The sequence below is a fragment of the Podarcis vaucheri genome (assembly GCF_965113315.1).
Source record: "Podarcis vaucheri genome assembly, chromosome: 3".
Lineage (NCBI taxonomy): Eukaryota > Metazoa > Chordata > Lepidosauria > Squamata > Lacertidae > Podarcis > Podarcis vaucheri.
In genome coordinates, this window is record NC_138761.1 from 7,549,019 (window position 1) to 7,575,625 (window position 26,607).

Below are 26,607 nucleotides of genomic sequence, written 5' to 3' on the forward strand. Positions count from 1 at the left end.
TCCACCCACCACTCAAGTTGTTATTCTTTATGCTTTTCTCTTTTTACAAATGTGCAAGAATCTGACATCCTTGTGCATTATTGCTATTAATTAATTTTTTAATTGTCCTTTGGTTGGGGCGAGTATTCCATGAAGGTTGGCTTAAACTGACACATCCTTTTGCATGCTTACTCAGAAGGAAGTCCTCTTATGTCTACTGGGGTTTACTCCCAGGAAAGTGGGGAGGGAGGGGTATAGCGCTGCAAGCCTTGGTTCAATCCCTGACATCTTGAGGGGGGGCTGGAAATAATCCTTGTCTGAAATCCTGGAAAGTTTCTGCTAGTCAGTGTGGGTAACCCTGAGATGGACTGACCAGTGGTCTGATCCCATTTTGGTTGGCTTTCTACATTTCCAAATGAACGCAGAATGTAGAAATGTAGTGCAAAACCTTTCCCCAAGAGGTTCCTTTCTGCTAAATTTCAGGAAAAACACATGAGGCACCAACTCTTCTTAGCTCTCAGAAGGCAGAGCTAAAATCCGAAAGGGCTTATGGCATTTGCTCATAATGTACACAGAAAGTGGACTGGGTGGCACTAGATGCCTGCATCCAATGAATTCCCACTGAGATTTCTTAATGGAAGAAGAAGTGTTTGGATTTGATATCCCGCTTTATCACTACCCGAAGGAGTCCCAAAGCGGCTAACAGTCTCCTTCTCCTTCCTCCCCCACAACAAACACTCTGTGAGGTGAGTGGGGCTGAGAGACTTCAAAGAAGTGTGACTAGCCCAAGGTCACCCAGCAGCTGCATGTGGAGGACTGGGGGCGCGAACCCGGTTCACCAGATTACGAGTCCACCGCTCTTCACCACTACACCACACTGGCTCTCATCTGGACAGCTGACACCAGGCATGGGGCCATTACCCTGCTGTAGGATGACTTCCTCTTCACTGTCTAAAAGCTTGAATTGCTACCCAGTTCTCAAACGATAAGGGGGGGGGGAGACTGTCTGGAAGATAAATAATGACCCAAATTCCACCAGTTGAAGTTCACAAGTGTCATGTGTGGAGAGCCTGCCCCCTTCAGTAACTTCACAGATAAAAATTAACGAGCAGTTTATATTTTATAGTCCCTTTTTATTCAGGCATCAGGTTGCAAGCAATAATCTACATCCCTCCCATTTTAACTCATGAGCTAATGCCACAATCTGCTCCGATTGTATATTTTATCTTTATGAACACTTTTTTTATTGTGTTTTGTTACGTGAGCTGGTCTTTGACCGTAATAAATTATATATCTCTCTCTACATCCCTCCCCAATCTTCCCCTCTAATCACAACTATTTGTCGCTTGGGTCAGCTGTCTCACTCTAACATAGGCCCTTGTTCCTGCTGATCCACAAAGCTGAACCATAGACTCCTGGCAATGGTGGTTCCAGGATTCAGGAGCACTCATCCTCAGGAGCTTCAGTGGGTCCTCATTCTGGAGGAGACAGGAGATGCAACCTGAGAAGTGCTTCCATCACCTGATCTGCTGGGATACTCTGTGCATATTGGGAAGGGTGGTTCTTTGTGGGCAATGGGTCATCTGCTGGGGATGGGGCCCTGGAACATTCCCAACCGTGTGACCCTCTGGATCAAGCCCTGATCTCCTATATATTGTGGCCAATGGGTTGCTGCTCCCCGGACATGTGAGTTGCTGTTGCATCTCCTTTGTTTTCTCCCTAATCATACTAAGCTTAAAGTGACACTCTGGACCCAGTGCAGCTGGAGAAGAAAGAGAGCACCAGCAAAGAATCTAAGGGATTTTGCTGGATGCCAAATGGGTGCCTCCCTCCCCTTAGCAGATAAAGCCAAAGTTTAGAGGTTAGGACTGAGAAGAAAGACAGCAAGCTGGAAAGCCAGGGAGGCAGAACATGGTGTTTGATTTTTGTCTTAATTGAAGGCTGCAGTTACAGAAGAAACAAGACCCTTCTGGGGTGCTTGCTGTGAACCCCTCCATCACAGGCTCAGCTTGTATATATGTGTACACAAACCATATATCATGAAGACTCACAGTCCCTGCTGTGCCTCATTCCTCAAAGGAAACACAAACCCTGGGTAAACACCTAGAACCTTTTAAATCTCACACCGCTCAGAGATTGGGGTGACATGCAACAGTGTGTGTGTATCTGGACTGCTTGCATTGCTTGACAGCCCAATCTACCTGCCAACCAACCCACCCCCTTCCCTTTGTTCCTCAACCCAACCTCCATTCCCTCACAGATCCTTCATGTCCTTCAGCCCCTCCATCCTCAAAAATGACACATGCAAATTCATTATACGAAATATTGCACTGACTGGGATAAAAAAAAAAAATCTCAACTTAGAAGGCCTCACTGAAAGGCAGAAGTCATCAACATGCACTGAAAAGATGCCAAAAAGGTTTCTAGCTGTCTGCAGCCACAACCAGCAGCTCAACATTCTTAAAATCTGCCGTTTCCCTCAAAATCACAACACTGTCATGTCGCCAGTCAGATCTGGATATGTTTCAACATGATGAGAAATACAACTGGGTGAGGTCAGACTGCCTAATCTGATTGGCAATGGGAGATTCACATTCTTTCTGATTTCTTTTTTGAATAGAGAGAGAAATAAGTTGCAAAGAGACTTTTAAAAGGCCCCCAAGGCAAGCAGGTGTACAGCCTTTGAGAGAAGAGATAATATTTTTTTTTGAAAAACAAAATTCCAGTAGCACCTTAGAGACCAACTAAGTTTGTTCAGGGTATGAGCTTTCATGTGCATGCACACTTTTTCAGATACACAGATTTCTGCTTGCACACCAAAGCTTGTAGCCAGAACAAACTTATTTGGTTTCTAAGGTGCTACTGGATTTTTATTTTTATTTTTATTTTTTATTTTGACTGCATCAGACCAACACGGCTATGTACCTGATTTTGAGAGAAGAGAATATCCTTTAACATTTCTCCAATGAAAATGGGAAAATGTCATCCTATTCAATAATAATAACAACAGCAACACCAAACTATTACTTATTACTTATTAAAGGTAAAGGGACCCCTGACCATTAGGTCCAGTCATGGACAACTCTGGGGTTGCGGCACTCATCTCACTCTATAGGCCGAGGGAGCTGGCGTTTGTCCACAGACAGCTTCGGGGTCATATGGCCAGGATGCCTTAGCCGCTTCTGGCAAACCAGAGCAGTGCATAGAAATATTGTTTACCTTCCCGCTGGAGTGGTACCTATTTATCTACTTTGACGTGCTTTCGAACTGCTAGGTTGGCAGGAGCAGGGACTGAGCAACGGGAGCTCACCCCGTGGTGGGATTCCAACTGCCGACCTTCTGATCGGCAAGCCCAAAGCTCAGTGGTTTACACCACAGCACCACCCGCATCCCTTATTACTCTGCCCATCTGACTGGGTCGCCCCAGCCACTCTGGATGGCTTCCAGCATATATAAGAACATAATAAAACATTTAACAACTTCCCTGTACACGTCTGCATTCAGATGTCTTCTAAAGCTTGTTTAGTTGCTTACCTATCTCCTTGGGACATCCCAGGATAAAATCAGAAACTGGGACGGTTTTTGTAACTCTGGGACTGTCCCTGGAAAAAAGGGGTGCTTTGAGGGTCTGGAAGTGATTAACATTGCAGGATTCAGGACAAGCAAAATGAAGCCCATTTCTACATAGCACAACTGTGGAGTTGACGTCCTCAAAGTACAACAATGACCATCAAATGGGATGGCTTTGAAAGAGTTCTGGGCAAACTCCTGAAGGATGAGACTGCCAATGGTTGCCAGCCATGTCTGCTATATTCTCCCTCCACTTACCTGTCCAGTTTGGGTTGGGCTGGGGACCAATACATGGGTTCAAGGTTTATTTTCCCCCACCCTGGGTTCTGAGAAGCCATTTTTCCAGTTCTGCCACCTCTTCCAGCAACACTTCAGGCAAAAGGCCACAGCCAAGCCAACATTCTACAACTCTTTTTGGAGTAAGAGGAAATGAAAGTAGGGGATTTTGAAAGCGACTGCAGTTCGGTCAACGTTTCAGGAAATTACTTTTATCTGCCCACTTCAGAATAGAACTTAATGTGTTCTGTTTACACAGGGCTTTCTGGGCAGCAGCAGCAGCAGGGCATGTGTGCAGAGAGCCTTCTTTTAACTTCTGAACTGTGCAAACATTTGGAGAGATGTGATTTCAGCAAATGCTCAGAGGTGATTGATCAGCAAAATAAGCTTCAGCTGATTACTCTTGTTGAATACAATCTTGCAAACGAACCTCGAAGGGAGGGGGGAATACAGGAAGAAATAGACAGGAGAAGCACAGCTGGGGAATTTGCCTTTAGCAGGAAATCAGTCTGGGCTGCTCACATTTCTGATTCTCATATTTTGATCACATCACATGTATGGATCTGATGTGTTGTCATGAACTGCATCCGGTAATAGCAGTGCTCCCCCCCAAAAAAAGAGAAATGTTTAGGGCTACTCTCATTTTCCTACTCATATTGAAATACTGCCCCTCAATGAGGCCAAACTTAGATTCACAAAAGGTTTAGGGGTATGCGTACCCCTGCATCCCCCCAGAAAAAAAAGCACTGGGTAATAGTAAGAGTAACAGTTATAACAGTCCTCTGCAAATTTTGTTACCAATTCCTTCCGGTCAAGTAGTGATGCTTGGGAATATATAATGAGTTGAACAAAAAAAATGTTTAAAATAACCTTTTCTAACCCCCCAAGACTTCTTTTTAGGAATTCTAGGCGCCGAAATCCCAAGGGAGCAGATAGGACTATTTATGTATGCAACCACGGCTGCACAGATGTTATTGGCCCAGAGATGGAAAGAAGATAAAGTCCCTATCAAAGAAGAATGGCAGATGAAGTTGATGGATTGTGCCGAAATGGTCAAAATGACTGGAAGAATCAGAAATCAGGAAGACCAAAATTTTAATAAGGAATGGGGAAAATTTATAACTTATCATAAAAACCATTGTAAACGGTTAAAATCATTAGCAGGGTTGGAATATCACTTGCAGTTTAATGGTGAATTTTGGACATGATGGAGAAGAAAAATATTTTGGATTATCATTACCAGTTTGACCCCCCTCTATGGGACCCTGTAAGTTACTTCTTTGGTCCTTTTATCAGCACATGTGGGACCAACATGGATAGCTGGCCCTGATGAATACTTGAGGTTCCTGACCCGTATGGTTGTAATTCATGGGCAATCATTTAATTTTATCCTGATTCTAATTATTTTAATCAGTTATTTGATTGTGTTTTAATGTATTTGATATTTGATGTTAGCCGCCCTGAGCCCAGTCTTGGCCAGGGAGGGCGGGGTATAAATAGAAATTTACTTACTTACTTACTTACTTAAAGATGCAGGAGGAAATGATTAACAACAGGACCCACAAAGGGGAGGAGGGAAGTCCAAGGGATTCCTTGGAATCTTGTTTTTATGTTGTGAGTTGGACACGTGACTGTATAATGTCAATTTGAAAAAAACAATTTTTTTATTAAAAAAATGGTGCTTGGGCATGTTCAATTGATATAGTTGCTATATAGTGTGTGTGTGTGTGTGTGTGTGTGTGTGTGTGTGTGTGTGTGTGTAGGCAACATTCTTGAGGAAATGTAAGTTTTTATATGTTTGAGCTTTGAGAAATACATTTGCCACCAACACTGGAAGAGTGAGATGTTTCCTTAGAGCAACAGAAACGTTAGGCACATTATCCAGGAGTTTTTCTTGCTCTATGAAGAGAAGTACTCCTTGTATAGACTTTGGAAGTCTTTGAGCTATTGCTAGAAATTCACAACACAGATATTCAGCATCACTATCTTTGTTTCCATTGAGTATAAATGATTTTTCCAAATTGTAGCAGGTCTTAAGTACGTACATCTTCAGCAGATTTTTCTGTTGATGCTCTGTACATCACACAGGTGGCCAAACAGGCCATTGTATAGTTGTAGCTGTTGGAATCTCTCTTCAACAGACTGTATGACTGTGTCTAAGACAGCATAGTAGAAACTTATTTCAATTTTTTGCTTTGGAACTCGTGGTGCCTCTTCTCAGGCCACATACTCAAACTACAATTTCATTTGCCTTTTTTCTAACTTGCTCTTTCTCAAAGTTTGCATACCTCCCAAGCACCCCAGAAAAAAGGGACATCCCATTTTTTCATGTGACCATTTTGGGTGCCATGCTCTCACATGCTGCGTTCTCAACCCCCAAAAACACTTTTTTGGGGGGGTGAGTGTGAGGCGTGGGTCATGTGACTTGTCCAGGAGTATGTCCCAGAAGACTTGCATCCTGGTTTGGGGTCAGAAAAAGTTGGATGGTATTAGTTTGGAAGCATTTCTAGTTCTTTTGCAGTCTCAGCAACATCTATCAAAACTTTTTGAACATCCCCTCCCCGTACCTGCAGCCCACAAGGGAATTCTTGGTCACTTGCAACTGGCTTGTAACGGAATTTAAACCAGCTTCCTTATTTTGCAGTGGCTTGATTGTAAGTTTGACTTAAAAAAAGGATGTTGTACCATGTAACAAGTGATCAACTTGAACATACAAATGTTTCAATTCAGCAAGCCTGTTGAGTTCCTGTCCAAATTCATCAATCAGGCCCTAATGGAAGAATCACAAAACCGTAGTGTTGGAAGGAAAGCCAGGGGTCATCCAGTCTAGTCCTCTGCAATGCAGGAATCACAGATAAACCATCCCTGGCAGTTGACCATTCAACCTTGCTTCAAAAGATCCAGCACAACATAAACATATTACACAAATTAAAAGAGGGGACTGGTGTCAGGAACCAGGCACAACAAATCAACAACATCAAAGCGATTAATTTAATTCTCCCGGGGTATTTTGCAACTTCATCCCAGTTTTTCACACAACGCAGCACTTCAGGGTGCGGGTATTTGGGCAGTTGTTGAATCTCTCCTTCATCACAAAGCCTGAGGCACACCGGAGCTTCCGCAGTAAGCAGTATCCCCAAGGCCAGAGGCAAGAGATTTTCCCGTCCTGTGGTGGTGCAACTGCCTGCCCATTCTCTGCTGGAAAGGGGGGAAAAAGGCAATAATGATAGTGTTGGGAACATGCAAGGGACACACAGTGGAGGAGAGGAGAGGAAGTGCTTTGGTGGGACTCATGAGTTGAATCCCTTGCAATGACTACAACGAAACATATATGCAGCAAAACATATGCAGTCATACAACAAAACATATGCAGTCATTAGCAGTCGTCAACAGGTTTACCATACCCATTGAGTCAATCACCCATCTCCCACTACCCTTCTGAGAAAAACCCCACCCCACCCTCCCTCTATATACACTGGTACCTCGGGTTACAGCTGCTTCAGGTTACACACTCTGCTAATCCAGAAATAGTACCTTGGGTTAAGAACTTTGCTTCAGGATGAGAACAGAAATTGTGCTCCGGCGGCGTGGCGGCAGCAGGAGGCCCCATTAGCTAAAGTGGTGCTTCAGGTTAAGAACTTTTTCAGGTTAAGATCGGACCTCCGGAACAAATTAAGTACTTAACCTGAGGTTCCACTGTATAAGGGTCTGGTGACTTCTGTTGCAGTGTATCTGAAGAAGTGTGCATGCACACGAAAGCTTATAACCAGAACAAACTTAGTTGGTCTCTGGGCAATTTTTAATTTTTTTTATTTATTTTGACTGTGTCAGACCAATATGGCTACCTACCTGAATCCACAAAACATATATGAAATCAATCAAAATTTAATGTATCATCTATCTATCTATCTATCTATCTATCTATCTATCTATCATCTATCATCCATCCATCAAGCCATCCATCCATCCAAGAAGTATTGTTGGAAATGTAATATTTTCAACAGGTACCAACAGAACAACGAAAAAGTTGCCTGTTGCATATATAATTTAATGGAAGGGGAGTCCAAAGCATAGGTGTTGCCACATTAATGTCCAATGCTGATATCACACAAATCATATCTCCTGATGGGATCACAGAATCGTACAATCATAGAATTGTCGAGTTGCAAGGGACCCAAAGGTCATTTAGTCCAACCCCTGCAATGCACAAATCTTTCACCCAACATGCCCCCCCCAGTTCCTGAGTGAAATACACTCTTTTTGATGTTGTTGTTGTTCTGTAAGAACCCCTCAGCTTACCATCTGCCTGATAAGCAGCACGCTCAGTCTCAGGATCCTTGCTGTCCTTCAGTTTGCCTGTAGACCACAGATCTAGCCTGGCCTGGCTATGGAGAACCAAGAAGAGGACTACAAAGATGAAGTGAAGGGTCTTCATACTCGAGATTGAGCTGTGTCCCCAATTTCTGGTGGAAGTAAAGAGCCTGAGAGTTTCTGGAACTTCTGGAAAGGTGTGCAGAGATCTTACTATTTATTCATTTTTTTCCCCTTCTGGCTAAACACCAAGAAATTAGTAAGAGGATTGAGTCAATTCTATGTCGTTGTTCTTGAAGGGCAGCTCACGTTGCCCACTCAGAAGCTCTTGAAATGCTTTTGGCTTACAGTTTACTTTAGGAAGACTGGAAGCTTCCTTGTAAAAGGCTCCCCCCCTACGCTGACTGGCAGTAGCTCCCTCCATAGTCTCAGGAGGGGAAGGGGTTTTCTCCCCATTCCCTGTTTTGTAAATAATAATAATAACAATAATTTATTATTTATACCCCACCCATCTGGCTGGGTTTCCCCAGCCACTCTGGGCGGCTCCCAACAGAATATGAAAATACAATAATCTATTAAACATCAAAAGCTTCCCTAAACAGGGCTGCCTTCAGATGTCTTCTAAAAGTCTGATAGTTGTTTTTCTCTTTGACATCTGGTGGGAGGGTGTTCCACAGGGTGGGTGCCACTACCGAGAAGGCCCTCTGCCTGGTTCCCTGTAACTTGGCTTCTCACAGTGAGGGAACTGTCAGAAGGCCCTCGGCGCTGGACCTCAGCGTCCGGGCAGAAAGATGGGGGTGGAGACGCTCCTTCAGGCATACTGGACCGAAACCGTTTAGGGCTTTAAAGGTCAACACCAGCACTTTGAATTGTGCTCGGAAACGTACTGGGAGCCAATGTAGGTCTTTGAAGACCGGTGTTATGTGGTCTCGGCGGCCGCCCCCAGTCACCAGTCTAGTTGCTGCATTCTGGATTAGTTGTAGTTTCCGAGTCACCTTCAAAGGTAGCCCCACGTAGAGCGCATTGCAGTAGTCCAAGCGGGAGATAACTAGAGCATGCACCACTCTGGCGAGACAGTCTGCGGGCAGGTAGGGTCTCAGCCTGCGTACCAGATGGAGCTGATAAACTGCTGCCCTGGATACAGAATTGACCTGCGCCTCCATGGACAGCTGTGCGTCCAAAATGACTCCCAGGCTGCGCACCTGGTCCTTCAGGGCCACAGTTACTCCATTCAGGACCATTGAGTCCTCCACACCCGCCTACCTCCTGTTCCCCCAAAACAGTACTTCTGTCTTGTCAGGATTCAACCTCAATCTGTTAGCCACCATCCATCCTCCAACTGCCTCCAGACACTCACACAGGACCTTCACCACCTTCACTGGTTCCTATTTAAAAGAGAGATAGAGCTGGGTATCATCTGCATACAGATGAACACCCAGCCCAAACCCGCGATGATCTCTCCCAGTGGCTGCATGTAGATGTTGAAAAGCATTGGGGAGATATCGGAACCCTGAGGCACCCCACAAGTGAGAACCCAGGGGTCTGAACACTCCACCCCCCCCCCACTTTCTGAACACGGTCCAGGAGGAAGGAGCAGAACCACTGTATAACAGTGCCCCCAGCTCCCAGCCCCTCTAAACAGTCAAGAAGCATGTTATGGTCAATGGTATCCTCTGCAAATAAAAATAAAATAAAACACAAACACATCATAGAATTGTAAAGTTGGAAGGGACCCCAAGAGTCATCTAGTCCAATTCCCTGAAATGCAGAATTGGGTTAAATCACATGTTTCTTTCTGAATATCTGTCACTGACAATAATAAAGAGAGTGATTGATTGAATTTGGCCACATTCTGTAAGGTATCAATAGTTTGGGTGTTGTTAAGTGAATAAATACTGAATCACATAGCTAAGATGACAACAAAGAGAATAATAGTTTGGAGAATCAGAATTTCAGTGCCCAAAAACATTTCGTAATATGCAAAGTGAAAGTGTTTCAAATGATTTGGATTGTTGAGTGACAACAGTTGTTTCTGGCAACAGTCTCAGAAACCTAACACCATTCTGCCCTTTTCCTGGTATAAACCGTATAAATACCAGCAAAGCTTCCATAGATTCCCCACCCTTCTCTTCATTGAGCCTTTTCCTTCCATTAGCATTGCGACTGCAGCCAATCTTCCACCATGAAGATGCTCTACGTTCTCTTTGCTGTTGCCTTCTTGGTCTACCAGGTCCAGGCCAATCCCAAACCACCATCCGAGGATGAAGCCAAGGAGCCTCTTGACCCTGAAATGAAGTTGAAAGAGGGTAAGTTGGGCTGAAAATGGTCATTCTTTCATACTGCAGCTTGTGGAAGAATCCTAGAATCACGGTTAGAAGTACAACTCTAGGTTAGCTCTGCCATATTATTGCAGAAAGATAATTCTTTTGACTTTACAAGCTTTAGTTATCATGGACTTTCCAGCCTCATAGGAAGGACCTGGGCAATCTGGTTCACTGTCTAGCTCATCATGATGCATTTACTTCTTACTGAGTTTGATGGGACTTTGTGTTTTAGGATTTTCTTCTTGACCTTCCTTCAGCGGTTGGGATGGGCTGTTTCCCCCCCCCCCCATAATCCCTCAGAAGCAATCTGTCAGGAGCTTCTTTGTGGCAGTGGCTGAGACTGGAATCCAAATTTGCAGGGCATCGCTTTTTCCATGTCCTCTCTCTCCCCTTCTCTCCCAAACCCTTTCCCTAATTTTAGTGCCATTACTCCTGCCCTAGTTCCTGAGAGGGACATGCGATCACTGTGAGAACATGATGCTGGACCAAATTGGCCACTGGCCTGAACCTGCATGTACTTATTTTCTTTATCTGCAAATTGAAACACATCCATCATTTGAACTTCAGCCTTCTAGGAATTTTTCAAGGTGGTTCTCCTAGACAAATAATGTTTACAAAGATGCATCTAATAGGGGAAAGTATGTCATGTTTATAGCAAAACTGCATTCCATATGGGCATAATTTATTTAATGGGATGCCTTATTCACCTTTTTCATAATGACCAAAGGCAAAAATATAAAAATACAAATAGGTATAAAATAGATGTAAAATGTATAAGTCCTACAGATTCTAGAACCAAATAGTTGACACCAGCAAGGGCATATAACATTAAAAGGAAGCAAACACCCCCCTCCAAAAGAAATATTAACAAAGCCAGTAGAATATTGATTGAACTGTTCCAATGGTGGTTGGCACCCACTAGAACTGGTAGGGCAGAAGGCAAGGAGCCCAACAGTGGTTGGAGCCAAAGTCAAAGCCAAACCAACAAATTCTGGTCTTGTCCCCCTCGTTCCCTCTGTTGAGTTCTACAGGGGCTACAGGAGGAGGAAAGCAACAAGTAGTTTGAAATAAGAAGGCAGGCAAAAAAAAGTTCACAAAAGTGGAAAGATAAAGATAAACCAATAAACCAACCAAGGAAGATTGGTTGAATAAACTGACAGGCTATGTGGAGTTGGCAAGTTTGACAACACGAATCAGAGACTAGGAGGAGTCTGTGATTAGAGAGGGGTGGAAGCTTTGTGGTATTTGACCCTTGAAGTATTTTCACGAATGTTGCTTTTCTCTTTTATATGCAGACCCTGGGCTGATGCTCCCGCCAGACGATTCTGCAAAACGTACGGCGATCCGGTGCCAAGGCGGCGATGGATACTGCCTGCCCCGGGGCTTCTCATGTCACAAAGGCTTGGTATTCAAAGAACCGTATAACGACTGCCCATCTTCTGCAGATCTGAAGTGCTGCGTGCGCTGATGTCAGATGACAGAGTCCTGAGAAACCCAGTGGCAGACCTTTCTACAATCACCAGGAAGAATGTGCCACTCCACTCCTTTCACAGAAGTTGCTGGTTAATTGATTCCACTCCTTTCACCAAATCATGGGTTAATTCTCTCTCCTTTCAATAAACGACTCATTAACTGCACATAAACCCAGCTCAATTGGTTTTTCTTTGTTTTCTGTTTGCCTACGTGAAAGATTGGGGAATCTGAAATCATTGCTTATATAATAATAATAATAATAATAATAATAATAATAATAATAATAATAATAATAATTTTAAAGGATGGCTAAATTGGGTCAAGGGATGTGGGTGGCGCTGTGGGTTAAATCACAGAGCCTAGGGCTTGCCGATCAGAAGGTCAGCAGTTCGAATCCCTGCGACGGGGTGAGCTCCCATTGCTTGGTACCTGCTCTTGCCAACCTAGTAGTTCAAAAGCACGAAGTGCAAGTAGATAAATAGGTACCGCTCTGGCAGGAAGGTAAACGGCGTTTCCATGCACTGCTCTGGTTCACCAGAAGCGTCTTAGTCATGTTGGAAGCTGTACATCAGCCCCTTCGGCCAGTAAAGTGAGATGAGCGCCTCAACCCCAGAGTCATCCGCGACTGGACTTAATGGTCGGGGTTCCTTTATCATTACCTTTTTAAGTTAGGGCAGCCTCTCCACGAAGCTGGACTTCTAATGACACAACGCTTTGCATGTTTACTCAGGGATCATTGCCATTATGTCTACTGGAGTTTAATCCCAGGACAGTGGGAAAGGAGTACTCTAGTTCATTGGTTGAGTATTTCCAGCCAGCATGGCTAATGGTCAGAGATAGTTTCCTCTGTATTTCCTCCCCCACCTTTCTCTTTTATGACTCAGGCCATTAAGTTGATAGTTCACCTTCTGTTTTTTGTGTTAAACTCAGGGGGTAAACTCTTGGTAAATTGCCCTGCCGCCCAGCCAGCGCTTCCCTTGCGCAGCTCTGCTGGAAGCTCGACGCCGACCCAGGCAGGGAGCAGAGTGCACGCAGCGTGAAACTGTTGCTGTGTGAGTGTGTAAACATAAATCAGGCTGCACGCACGGTGTCTTCCTTATCTTCTAAAAGCCTTTATTCGTGTAGAAAAACAGCTCTTAAATCTCTCCGGGCGACAACTCACACATCTTGCGTCCGCTCTCCGCAAAAGCGAAACCAGAACTGAACTCAGGAAACACTCCCCTCAGTATACTCAACCACGCCTCAGAATGTAAGACGTCACACAGAACCTCTTAACCCTGTAGGTTCTGATTCTCTCCACATAAACTCCTCCCGAACATGGAGGTTTTAGATGAAATGACCTTTTTGAAGGAAGGGAGGGAGATTTTTATATATAACTGTAGGTAAAGGAAAAGGACCCCTGGACGGTTAAGTCCAGTCAAAGGCGACTATGGGGTTGGGGCACTCATCTCATTTCAGGCCAAGGGAGCCAGCGTTTGTCCACAGACAGCTTTCTGGGTCATGTGGCCATCAGGACTAAACCGCTTCTGGCGCACGGAGGACTGTGACAAGTGCCAGAGCACAAGGAAATGCCATTTACCTTCCGGCCCGAGCGGTACCTATTTATCTACTTGCACTGGCATGCTTTTTGTACTGCTAAGTTGGCAGGAGTTGGGACAGAGCAATGGGAGCTCACTCCATCACGGGGATTTGAAACACGGACCCTCCGATCAGCAAACCCAAGAGGCTCAGTGGTTTAGACCACAATGCCACCCATGTCCCTATATAACTATAGAGTTGGAAGGGACCCTGAGGATCATCTAGTCCACCCCCTTACCATGATAAGCAGCTCTCCAATACGGGGATCAAACCTGCAACCTTGACATTATCAACACCAGGCTCTAACCAACTGAGTTTGCACTGAAAGTAAAGAACTTCTTCTTGCATACTCCAGAGACAGCGCTGACTTTCTGAGATGATGGGTGATGGGGGCGGAATTCTCTGATAAATTATGACTTCACTTTCACATGATCTTGAGTTGGTTTAAGAAGTTTCACATGAAACCAATGGTATCAAATAGCAAGAGAAACAGGGAAACTGACACGTGGACAAATAGAAGAAGATGTCTTCACCCCAGTTTGGTTCCCCTTTCTCACATACACAGCCCAACAAGACAACAACTAGAATCCCCAAACAGCATACAAATCAATCTGGCTAACCTGATTCAAAAATACACACTCACACCCCGCTCTCACACAAAAGCAACTCTCACTACAACCAACCAAAGACAACTAACCACACCCTAAGCCTCTCTCACCACCAAGGAAATACAAGAAGTGAATAGTAAGAAAACTCATACAAGTAACGCTGACACAGCCCCTCACACGCACTAAGTAGAATAATAGAAGCATAACCACATCACCTGCCACTCCCCCTTTTTTCTTTCTTTTTCTTTTCTCTCTTCTTCTTCTTCCTAACTGCTTAAACCAATTTATAAACCAAGAACTTATCCACTGACCACTAATAATGAAACATGTGTTGCAGATATTTTCCCACATTTATTATGCTATTTTTGTGATATGAAAATGACATGAGAAAACCTGGTATACTTGTTTGTATAGCATTATTCTTGTATATAAAACCCAATTTTAAAAAAGAAGAAGTTTCACATGCAGGAGAGAAAAGAATAAGTCTTGTCTGTGTATACTGCAACAAAATACCCCCACCACTAGAAACATCCAAAAGGTGCAGAAAAGGAAAGACCTAATGGATCGAATGGTTGGAGCCAATCCCTTTTTGAGATTATTTTTTTGCCACATTTGGGGGCTATTCAGCTTAGAAAAATTTGGGGGACTCAGTAGAGGTGTGCAAATTATGCATGGAGTTGAAAAGGTAGAAAGGGAGGTGTTTTTGTCTCTCAGGTAAGAGCTGACGGGAAAAACCCTTCTCTGTCTGAAGCTGTGGAGAGAGCTGTTGCCAGCCAGAGTAGACAATATTGGGCTAGATAGGCAAAAGCCTTTTACAAGGAAGCTGCCTGTCTTCCTAAAGTTGGGTAAACCTTCAGTCAAAAGCATTTCAAGAGCTTCTGAGTGGGCATTGAGAGCTGCCCTTCAAGAGCATTGGCACATAGTTGACTCAATCCTGCTCCTAATTTCTTGCCAGAAGAAAAATAATAATATTTGAATAAATACCAGGGACTCTGCACACCTTTCCAGAAGTTGTGAGAACCTCTTGGGTTCTTTACTTCCATCAGAAATTGTGGACATATGCAGCTTACCTTTGAGTATGAAGGCCCTTCACCTTGTCTTTACTGTATAGTCCTCTTTTTGGTTCTCCATAGCCCAACCAGGCTAGATTTGTCATCTGCAGGCAGACTGAAAAAACAGCACAGATTCCGAGGCTGAGTGTGCTGCTTATCAGGCAGATGTTAAGCTGAGGGGTTCTTCCAGAACAAAAAGAAAAGGAGTGTTTTTCAGTTAGGAACCATGGGGGGGGGTGTAAAAATCCTAGAAGGAATTGAATTTAGAAGGAGGGCTGTTGGTAGAGATGGGGGAGAAAGTTGATTCAGTTCACATCTAAAGGCAAATCTACCAACTTTGCGCTTTCTGAGGCAATATATTAGCTGAACCACGGCCATCCCTCAAAAGCAACACTTGTCTGCATTTTGCAATGCAGTTCTTCAGCTAAGCAAAATGTACCCAAAATGCATATACCAGGGTAAAATGTGCACAGGGATGCATATATTGTTAATATATGAAACTGCATTATCTTAGGGGAAATGGCTTGCCAAAAATGTGTGCATTGGGCAAAATTGCATTGAAATACATGTGCATTGGGATAAATTTGTAGCAAGATGCTGATGAATTTTCAGGAGGACTTGCCATTTCACAAACTGATATGGGGAAGTGCAGAACTACATTCAAGTATTGGAAAAGAAAAAGAAGAAGAGGTGGAGGAGAAAAACTAGAACGGACAGATTCACCCATCTCTGGGTAAGCTAGGTTCTGGCAATATATTGACAGGAATTTATAGACTCATAAAATCTACCTAACGTGGATCTATCCAGCTTCTTGGTTCATTCATTGGCCAGCTGTTATTAGCTTATGTGAAGACAGAACATACTGTAGCTCTCAGGGGCAGCTGAGGCCATGTTACTGCCTGCTGCAATGGACAGGCTGGTGTCCTTTCCATACTACATGCAGAATCTTACAGGACTAGCACTTGAATCTTACTTAACACTGGTGTTGGGACCACACTAAGCATGAGGCTAACTTAGACTGCTGCTGTCTCTCCCCTGACAACAGAGGCAGCTGCCCTGTGCTGTCCAATGTTAGAGTTGGCCCTGAAAGCATGTCCCCCAGTGTTTTGCAGTTTCTCAGGGGGGAAATTGGTTGAAGCTAGATCCCTGCATCTTTAGCTGTCAGACCGATGCAATGATTATATGGTGCAAGGTTTATAGCAGGAAACAATACATTCATTCTAACGCCCCCAGCTCCACTGATTACAAAAGCCCAACCTTGCTCTTGCCAGTTTCCCAGGTTTCAACAAAAAACATTTGAGGTGCCTTCTGAAAGATGTCCGCAGTTCAGGTATTGGTGAGTCAATTGATGCTGAATTGCCTTGCTAAGGTGAGAACAGAGAATCAGCATTTGAAAGAAGCAGACTGCTAATCCCAGCAATTGTTGGATTAACTGTAAAGTGAAATAATTTCAGGTGGTTTCAACCAATAGTTGACAATGGATATTTGATGTTGGCAGCAATCTCAGAACATCATTCTCCCTGTTTCCTGGTATAAACTGTATAAATACCAGCAATGCTTCCAGAGGGTCTTCATCCTTCTCTTTATTGAGCCTTTTCCTCCCATTAGTATCGAGGGTGCAGCAAATCTTCAACCGTGAACATGCTTTACGTTCTCTTTACTGTTGCCTTCTTGGTCTTCCAGGTTCGGTCCAATCCCAAACCACCCTCCAAGGTTGAAGGGGATGCCAAGGAGTTTCTCGAGTCTCGTGCTTATAAAGATGATGGTAAGTTGAGCTGAAGAACAACATTTCAATGTATCTATGTGGGGTTTATTGTCTGTTAGTTTGGTTGTAAGTTGCCTTGGGTTGTCCCAAGCAAGATGACGTGATGGACTAATTTAATTAATAAATTAACCCCCTGTAGTTGTTGAGAGGTGAGAAAGAATTCTACAATCCCACTTGGATGTGCAACCCTAGGTTAGCTCAGTAATGGGGTTGCATAAAGAGAATTCTTGAGACTTACAAGCTCTAGCTGCCATGGACTTTCCAGCCTCGCAGGAAGGACCTAGGCAAACTGGTTCATTGCCCAGCTCATACTGGGACGAGGGAATGCATTCAGGTTCATTATTTACTGAGCTGGACAGGACTGTGTGTTTTAGAACCTTTCCCCTGATTTTCCTTCAATGGCTGGGGTGGGAAGTCCCCCCCCCCAGATTCCTTTAGGGGCAATCTTTCAGAAGTTGCATTGTGGCAGTGGCTGAGAATAGACTCAAAAGTGAATGAGGCATTCCCTCTCTCTGTGACCCCCTTTTCTCTATCTCCCACCCCTTCTCTCTTTATCTCCTGCACCATTTGTTTGTTTCACTCCTCCCCTGCCAGTTTCTGAGGCCCCTGGACTACAAATTGCTCGAGGCTACTTTAGGGCATGGCTTAAAACTCACCCTCCCCATTCCTTTTTTGGGAGGTGGGGAATTGCTGAAAACATTTTCTGCTTAAGTTACCCTCAATGTTATATTCTGTAAGATGTAAGACAGGCATAGGCAAACTCGGCCCTCCCGATGTTTTGGGACTACAATTCCCATCATCCCTAGCGAGCAGGACCACTGGTCAGGGATGATGGGAATTATAGTCCCAAAACTTCTGCAGGGCTGAGTTTGCCTATGCCTGAAGTAAGATGTTCAAAGAGGCATGCTGTTCATGCTTCTGCACCTTCATATTTCTCTCTGGGAATTTGTGTGCTTAATGTTGCAGCCCTGCAGCCATTTATCTGGTAATAAGAATGAGGGAGAGATCCTATTCAGTTTGCACTCCAGCCATTGTTTGAAATTCGCCCCTTCTGTGAATTTTGCAAGGTGGTTCCCAGCTCAATGATGTGTATAAAAATGCATATGTACTTTCTACTGAAATCTGCCCTTCAAGAAGTCCTTTGCTCTTCGAGAGCTCTTCAAATATTTTGAAGAATGCTGCCCTTTCTTTCTTTTTATATGCAGGCCCTGGGCTGAACCCAGAACCAAAGGATTCTTCACGGTTTCAGGTGGTTCTGTGCTCTGACAACGATGGCTATTGCCTGCCACGTGACTTCCAGTGTCACAATGGCTTGGCGTTCAAGGAACCATGGAACGACTGCCCGTTTTCTGATGTTCTGAAGTGCTGCGTGCGCTGATACAAGAGAAGGTGGAATCCCAAGAAACCCCCGGCAGAAGTTACTGCAAGTACGAGGAAGAATGAGGAACTCACTCTGAATAAATCATGGGTTAATTGATTCCAATCCTTTCAGCATCTTTCATCTTTCAATAAACAACCTATTCACACAGCCTCCTCAAATTGTTTTTCTTTATGTTTCCAGTCTAAAAGGTAAAGTTAAAGGGACCCCTGACCATTAGGTCCAGTCGTGGCCGACTCTGGGGTTGTGGCGCTCATCTCGCTTTATTGGCCGAGGGAGCCAGCGTACAGCTTCCGGGTCATGTGGCCAGCATGACTATGCCGCTTCTGGCGAACCAGAACAGCACACGGAAACACCATTTACCTTCCCGCCAGAGCAGTACCTATTTATCTACTTGCACTTTGACGTGCTTTCAAACTGCTAGGTTGACAGGAGCAGGGACTGAGCAATGGGAGCTCAACCCATCATGGGGATTCGAACCGCCGATCTTCTGATCGGCAAGCCCTAGGCTCTGTGGTTTAAAGCACAGCGCCACCCGTGTCCCGCATTTCCAGTCTAGATCCCTGTATATGCAGCTACTATGCTCCTTTCCCCCAGTTTGTTGGTGTGCACGATAAAATTGCACCACGCTGTGGTGAAAATGTGCTTCTTTCCTTGCATTAATCTGAAATTATGAGAAAGCCTCCTTGCCAATACAGCTTGGCATCATTTGGCATCTTATAAGGCTAACATAGCCTCCTAAAGCTTTGCACAGATATCCAGTTTCCCACTGAATGCCAAGGGTTTCCGAGAAAGTAACAGGCATGCATATGTGTGCATCTGCCTGCTTAATCCCTTCGTTTTCCATTTACCACATCACAATGAAACCAGATGAAATGCTCTCCTTCCAGGACTGGATGCTGTGGAAAGCAAAGAAACTGATTCCTGTACTTCAGGGGGCTGGATTCTAGGAATATAACCCTTAATTGATTCCTGGCAGGGAGGGAGGCTTCTTACCTCTCTCACCCTCACCTAGCCAGGTCCTTCAGGTATACTGGACCGAGGCCATTTAGGGCATTAAAGGTCAGCACCAACGCTTTGAATTGTGCTTGGAAATGTACTGGGCGCCAGTGTAAGTCTTTCAAGACCGATGCTATGTTGTCTCGGCTGCCACTCCAAGTCACCAGTCTAGCTGCCGCATTCTGGATTAGTTGTAGTTTCCCGGTCACCTTCAAAGGTAGCCCCACATAGAGTGCATTGCAGTAATCCAAGCGAGAGATAACTAGAGCATGCACCACTCTGGTGAGACAGTCTGAGGGCAGGTAGGGTCTCAGCCTGCGTACCAGGTGAAGCTGGTAGACAGCTGCCCTGGACACAGAATTAATTTGCGCCTCCATGGACAGCAGTGAGTCCAGAATGACTCCCAGGCTGCGCACCTGGTCCTTCAGGGCCACAGTTACTCCATTCAGGACTAGGGAGTCCTCCACACCTGCCCGCCTTCTGTCCCCCCAAAACACTACTTCTGTCTCCGTCTCCACCAAGGAGGAGACAGGGGACTCCCCTGAGAAGGAGGATAGTTCACCAACACAGGAGCCAGATATATGGAGAAACGTCACTCAAAGAAGTAGGAGGCCCAGGGTTCACTCTGATTGCTTAGAAATACACAATCGCTTTGAGTTCCTCTCCCCTAGCATGGAAGACGAAGAGCAGACTCCATTTGAGGATCTCTCCCTCATTACAGTCGATCAGGTATATGAAGACGAGCAGCAAAGTCAGTCCTCAGGGAATGTGCAGGCGACCTTGGAACGGACAGCTCACGGAAGAACCCCGACCAAACCCAAGAGGAGGCGTGTAGTGGTGATAGGGGATTCCCTACTGAGGGGAACAGAAGCAGTGATCTGTGGGCCTGACAAGATGTCTCGGGAAGTATGCTGTCTCCCCGGGGCTAAGATCCAAGATGTAACTGAACGACTGCAAGGAATCATAAAACCCACTGACAAATACCCCTTCCTCTTGGTTCATGTGGGAACCAATGACACTGCAAGCAATAGCCTCCAGAAGATCAAAAGAGACTACGAGGCTCTCGGCAGGAAATTGAAGCAACTAAATGCACAAATTGTCATCTCATCTGTCCTCCCAGTTGAACGACGTGGCCCAGGGAGAGAGGGGAAAATAGTGGAAGTGAACAGCTGGCTTCGCAAATGGTGTAAACAGGAACGGTTTGGATTCTTAGATCACGGACTGCAGTTTCTTGAAGATGGACTTCTGGCAAGTGATGGGCTGCACCTCACAACGGTTGGGAGAAATGTTTTTGCCAAAAATCTCAGAAACCTCATCAGGAGGGCTTTAAACTGACTAATGTGGGGGAGGGAGACAGTGCTCCTGAAGGTAGGAGTCTATCAATTAATGAAGATGATCATCCAAATGTCATAGACCAAATGGAGCAAACAGCACGCGGACCTAGTGGTGGGAGGAAAAAATCCTTAAATAAGAGACACGGGGGAATGATTAATGGACTTCAATGTCTGTACACTAATGCGCAAAGCATGGGAAATAAACAAGATGAGCTTGAGCTCTTGGTACAGCAAACTAAATATGACATAATAGGCATCACTGAAACCTGGTGGGATAAGTCCCACGATTGGAATGTAATAATGGGGGGATACAATCTATTTCAGAGAAACAGACCAGACAAGAAAGGAGGAGGAGTGGCGTTATATGTCAGGGATGTGTATACCTGTGAAGAGATCCAAGATTTAGATCCTCAAAGCCAAAGTGAGAGCATTTGGGTCAAAATTAAGGGAGAGAAGAATGACAGAGACCTCATTGTGGGAGTTTACTATAGATCCCCAAGCCAAACGGAGGACATAGATGATGCCTTCCTGGAACAGATGGCCAAGCATGCAAAAGGAAGGGAGATAGTAGTAATGGGGGACTTCAATTACCCGGATATTTGTTGGACGTCAAACTCAGCCAAGAGCATAAGGTCAAACAGATTCCTCACTGGCCTTGCAGACAACTTCATTGTCCAGAAAGTGGGAGAAGCAACAAGAGGAACAGCCATTTTAGATCTGGTCCTAACCAATGTTGATGACCTGGTTAGTGGGGTAGAAGTGGAAGGATCATTAGGCACGAGTGATCATGCTCTTCTGAAGTTTACTATACAGCGGAAAGGAGCAGCCAAGCATACTAGGACTCAATTTCTTGACTTTAAGAAAGCCGACTTCATAAAACTTAGGGAAGTGCTGGGTGAGATCCCATGGACAACAATACTAAAAGGAAAGGGAGTTCATGATGGCTGGGAGTTTGTTAAGAGGGAGATACTAAAAGCACAACGTCAGGCAATACCAATGAGACGGAAACATGGAAGGTGCCTAAAGAAGCCAGGGTGGCTATCTAAAGAACTTTTAACTGAATTAAGATTAAAAAAGGATGTGTACAAAAAATGGAAAAGGGGGGAAACCACCAAAGAGGAATTCAAACAAATAGCCAGCACGTGTAGACACAAAGTCAGAAAAGCTAAAGCACAGAATGAACTCAGGCTTGCTAGAGAGGTTAAAAGCAACAAAAAAGGCTTTTATGGGTATGTTCGTAGCAAAAGGAAGAACAAAGAAACAATGGGGTCACTCAGAGGAGAAGATGGTGAAATGCAAACAGGGGACACAGAAAGGGCTGAACTCCTCAATGCCTTCTTTGCCTCAGTCTTCTCTGATAAAGAAAACAATGCCCGACCTGAAGAATTTGGAGCAAATGATTCAGCAAAGGAAACACAGCCCAGAATAACTAAGGAGATAGTACAAGAATATTTGGCTAGTTTAGATGTATTCAAGTCTCCAGGGCCAGATGAACTGCATCCAAGAGTATTAAAAGAACTGGCAGATGTGATCTCAGAACCACTGGCAGTCATCTTTGAGAATTCCTGGAGAACAGGCGAAGTCCCGGCAGACTGGAGGAGGGCAAATGTTGTCCCTATTTTCAAAAAGGGGAAAAGAGAGGACCTAAATAATTACCGCCCAGTCAGTCTGACATCAATAGCAGGGAAGATTCTGGAGCAGATCATTAAGCAAACAGTCTGTGAGCACCTAGAAAGGAATGCTGTGATCACCAATAGTCAGCATGGATTTCTGAAAAATAAGTCATGTCAGACTAACCTGATCTCGTTTTTTGACAGAATTACAAGCCTGGTAGATGAAGGGAACGCAGTGGATGTAGCCTACCTTGATTTCAGCAAGGCATTTGACAAGGTGCCCCATGATATTCTTGTAAAGAAGCTGGTAAAATGTGGTCTTGACTATGCTACCACTCAGTGGATTTGTAACTGCCTGACTAACCAAACCCAAAGGGTGCTCATCAATGGTTCCTCTTCATCCTGGAGAAGAGTGACTAGTGGGGTGCCACAGGGTTCTGTCTTGGGCCCGGTCTTATTCAACATCTTTATCAACGACTTGGATGATGGACTCAAGGGCATCCTGATCAAATTTGCAGATGACACCAAACTGGGAGGGGTGGCTAACACCCCAGAGGACAGGATCACACTTCAAAACGACCTTGACAGATTAGAGAACTGGGCAAAAACAAACAAGATGAATTTTAACAGGGAGAAATGTAAAGTATTGCACTTGGGCAAAAAAAATGAGAGGCACAAATACAAGATGGGGGACACATGGCTTGAGAGCAGTACATGTGAAAAGGATCTAGGAGTCTTGGTTGACCACAAACTTGACATGAGCCAACAGTGTGACGCGGCAGCTAAAAAAGCCAATGCAATTCTGGGCTGCATCAATAGGAGTATAGCATCTGGATCAAGGGAAGTAATAGTGCCACTGTATTCTGCTCTGGTCAGACCACACCTGGAGTACTGTGTCCAGTTCTGGGCACCACAATTCAAGAAGGACACTGACAAACTGGAACGTGTCCAGAGGAGGGCAACCAAAATGGTCAAAGGCCTGGAAACGATGCCTTATGAGGAACGGCTAAGGGAGCTGGGCATGTTTAGCCTGGAGAAGAGGAGGTTAAGGGGTGCTATGATAGCCATGTTCAAATATATAAAAGGATGTCACATAGAGGAGGGAGAAAGGTTGTTTTCTGCTGCTCCGGAGAAGCGGACACGGAGCAATGGATCCAAACTACAAGAAAGAAGATTCCACCTAAACATTAGGAAGAACTTCCTGACAGTAAGAGCTGTTCGACAGTGGAATTTGCTGCCAAGGAGTGTGGTGGAGTCTCCTACTTTGGAGGTCTTTAAGCAGAGGCTTGACAACCATATGTCAGGAGTGCTCTGATGGTGTTTCCTGCTTGGCAGGGGGTTGGACTCGATGGCCCTTGTGGTCTCTTCCAACTCTATGATTCTATGATTCTATGATTCTATGTCTTGTCAGGATTCAACCTCAATCTGTTAGCCGCCATCCATCCTCCATCCACCTCCAGACACTCACACAGGACCTTCACCGCTTTCACTGGTTCTGATTTGAAAGAGAGGTAGAGCTGGGTATCATCTGCATACTGATGAACACCCAGCCCAAACCCCCTGATGATCTCTCCCAGTGGCTGCATGTAAATGTTGAAAAGCATGGGGGAGAGGATGGAACCCTGAGGCACCCCACAAGTGAGAGCCCAGGGGTCTGAACACTCCTACCCCACCACCACTTTCTGAACACGGTCCAGGAGGAAGGAGCAGAACCACTGTATAACAGAGCTCCCAGCCCCTCTAGACAGTCCAGAAGGATGTTATGGTCGTTGGTGTCCTCTGCAAAAATAAAATAAAACAATAAATATACACATGCACACGAATCACAGAATTGTAAAGTTGGAAGGTACCCCAAGAGTCATCTATTTCAAGCTCCTACAATGCAGGATTGGGTTACATCACATGTTTCTTTCTGAATATCTGTCATTGACAATAATAAAGAGAGTGATTGATTGAATCTGGCCGCATTCTGTAAGGCCTGTAAGGTATTCTGTAAGCTTGGGTGTTGTTAAGTCAATAGATACATAATCACATATTTGAGGTGACAACAAAGAGAACAATAGTTTGGGGAATCAGAATTTCAGGTTCCACAAACATTTCATAAAATGCAAAATGAAAGTATTTCAAATGATTTGGATTGTTGAGTGACAACAGTTGATTTAGCAACAGTCTCTAACACCATTCTTCCCTTTTCCTGGTATAAACCATATAAATACCAGTAAAGCTTCCATAGATTCTCCACCCTTCTCTTCATTGAGCCTTTTCCTTCCATTAGCATTGCGACTGCAGCCAATCTTCCACCATGAAGATGCTCTACGTTCTCTTTGCTGTTGCCTTCTTGGTCTACCAGGTCCAGGCCAATCCCAAACCACCATCCGAGGATGAAGCCAAGGAGCCTCTTGACCCTGAAATGAAGTTGAAAGAGGGTAAGTTGGGCTGAAAAAGGTCATTCTTTCATATTGCAGCTTGTGGAGGAATCCTAGAATCACAGTTAGAAGTACAACTCTAGGTTAGCTCTGCCATATTATTGCAGAAAGATAATTCTTTTGACTTACAAGCTTTAGTTATCATGGACTTTCCAGCCTCATAGGAAGGACCTGGGCAATGTGGTTCATTGTCCAGCTCATCATGATGGATTTACTTCTTACTGAGTTTGATGGGACTTTGTGTTTTAGGACTTTCTTCTTGACCTTCCTTCAGAGGTTGGGATGGGCTGTTTCCCCCCCCCCCAAATAATCCCTCAGAAGCAATCTGTCAGGAGCTTGTTTGTGGCAGTGGCTGAGACTGGAATCCAAATTTGCAGGGCATCCCTTTTTCCATGTCCTCTCTCTCCCTCTCTCCCAAACCCTTTCCTTAACCTTAGTGCCATCACTTCTGCTGGCTCCAGTCTCAGACGACTCTGGGGTTGCAGCGCTCATCTCACTTTACAGGCTGAGGGAGCCGGTATTTGTCCGCTCCGCAGACAGTTTTTCTGGCTCATGTGGCCAGCATGACCAAGCCGCTTCTGGGGCAATGGAACACTGAAATCAGAGCAGTGCACAGAAATGCTGTTTACCTTCCCAGGGAATCAGTACCTATTTATCTACTTGCACTTTTTGGCATGCTTTTGAACTGCTAGGTTGGCAGGAGCTGGGACCGAGCAACGGGAGCTCACCCCATAATGGGAATTTGAATCGCCAACCTTCTGATCGGCAAGCCCAAAAGGCTCAGTGCCTTAGACCACAGCGCCACCCACATCCCTTGCACCACCTATATCTTTTATTACATTTCTTCAATTACCACAAAGCTTCCACCCCTCTCTAATCACAGACACCTCCTGGTCTCTGATTCTTGATGTCAAACTTGCCAACTCCACATAGGGTATGAGGAAGGATGTTAGGTGTAATTTGCAGCAGGATAAGGGGAAACAAGGAAACCATGGAGGGTTAGAGGGGAAGTTCACATTTCTTAAAAAATATTGGGGAAAACCAAATATGTAATTAACTTTTGAAAATCGAAAGAAAATTGTAAAAAAGAAGGGGGGAGGCAGGCAGATGAAAGCTGTCTGGAAGCAATCTGAGGTTTGGGAGTAGGGAGTGCCCAGTTTGCCCTAATGGAACTGAACTACTTTCACCATCATGATGTTCTGCCAGCCAGGATCTCCCCTCACATAAACTTAAGTTCCTGAGGTCTTCGCTCTTTTCTATGTCTATTGACCCTTGAAGAATATTTACTAATGCTGCTTTTCTCTTTTATATGCAGACCCTGGGCTGATGCCCCAGCCAGACGATTCTGAACGACTTAAGGTGGTCCTGTGCCAAGGCTTAGATGGATACTGCCTGCCCCGGGGCTTCTCATGTCACAAAGGCTTGGTATTCAAAGAAGTGTTTAACGACTGCCCATTTTCTGCAGTTCTGAAGTGCTGCGAGCGCTGATGTCAGATGACAGAGTCCTGAGAAACCCAGTGGCAGACCTTTCTACAATCTCCAGGAAGAATGTGCCACTCCACTCCTTTCACAGAAGTTGCTGGTTAATTGATTCCACTCCTTTCACCAAATCATGGGTTAATTCTCAATCCTTCTTTCAATAAACAACTCATTAACTGCACATAAACCTGGCTCAGATTGTTTTTCTTTATGTTTTCTGTTTGCCTACGTGAAAGATTGGGGAATCTGAAATTCTTGCTTATTTAATAATAATAATAATAAATAAAAATAAAGGATGACTAAGTTGGGGCAAGGGATGTGGGTGGCACTGTGGGTTAAACCACAGAGCCTAGCGCTTGCTGATCAGAAGGTCGGCATTCCTGTGACGGGGTGAGCTCCTGTTGCTCGGTCCCTGCTCCTGCCAACCTAGCAGTTCAAAAGC

The 26,607-nt window shown here is 44.7% G+C and overlaps 4 long non-coding RNA genes across 4 annotated transcripts; 3 read left to right on the plus strand and 1 right to left on the minus strand.

Annotated features, from left to right (window-relative positions):
* Positions 1-6,810: 6,810 nt before the first annotated feature.
* Positions 6,811-8,526, minus strand: LOC309529178. The gene is made up of 2 exons (XR_014218113.1): positions 8,125-8,526; positions 6,811-7,023 (listed from the first exon to the last, which is right to left on the minus strand). It is a non-coding gene; the product is annotated as an uncharacterized lncRNA (long non-coding RNA).
* A 1,714-nt stretch (positions 8,527-10,240) lies between these two features.
* LOC309528924 lies at positions 10,241-12,103 on the plus strand. The gene is made up of 2 exons (XR_014217988.1): positions 10,241-10,442; positions 11,756-12,103. It is a non-coding gene; the product is annotated as an uncharacterized lncRNA (long non-coding RNA).
* A 4,648-nt stretch (positions 12,104-16,751) lies between these two features.
* Positions 16,752-18,465, plus strand: LOC309529681. The gene is made up of 2 exons (XR_014218299.1): positions 16,752-16,936; positions 18,142-18,465. It is a non-coding gene; the product is annotated as an uncharacterized lncRNA (long non-coding RNA).
* A 6,012-nt stretch (positions 18,466-24,477) lies between these two features.
* LOC309529658 lies at positions 24,478-26,352 on the plus strand. Its single transcript, XR_014218260.1, has 2 exons — positions 24,478-24,686; positions 26,002-26,352. It is a non-coding gene; the product is annotated as an uncharacterized lncRNA (long non-coding RNA).
* Positions 26,353-26,607: the final 255 nt, after the last annotated feature.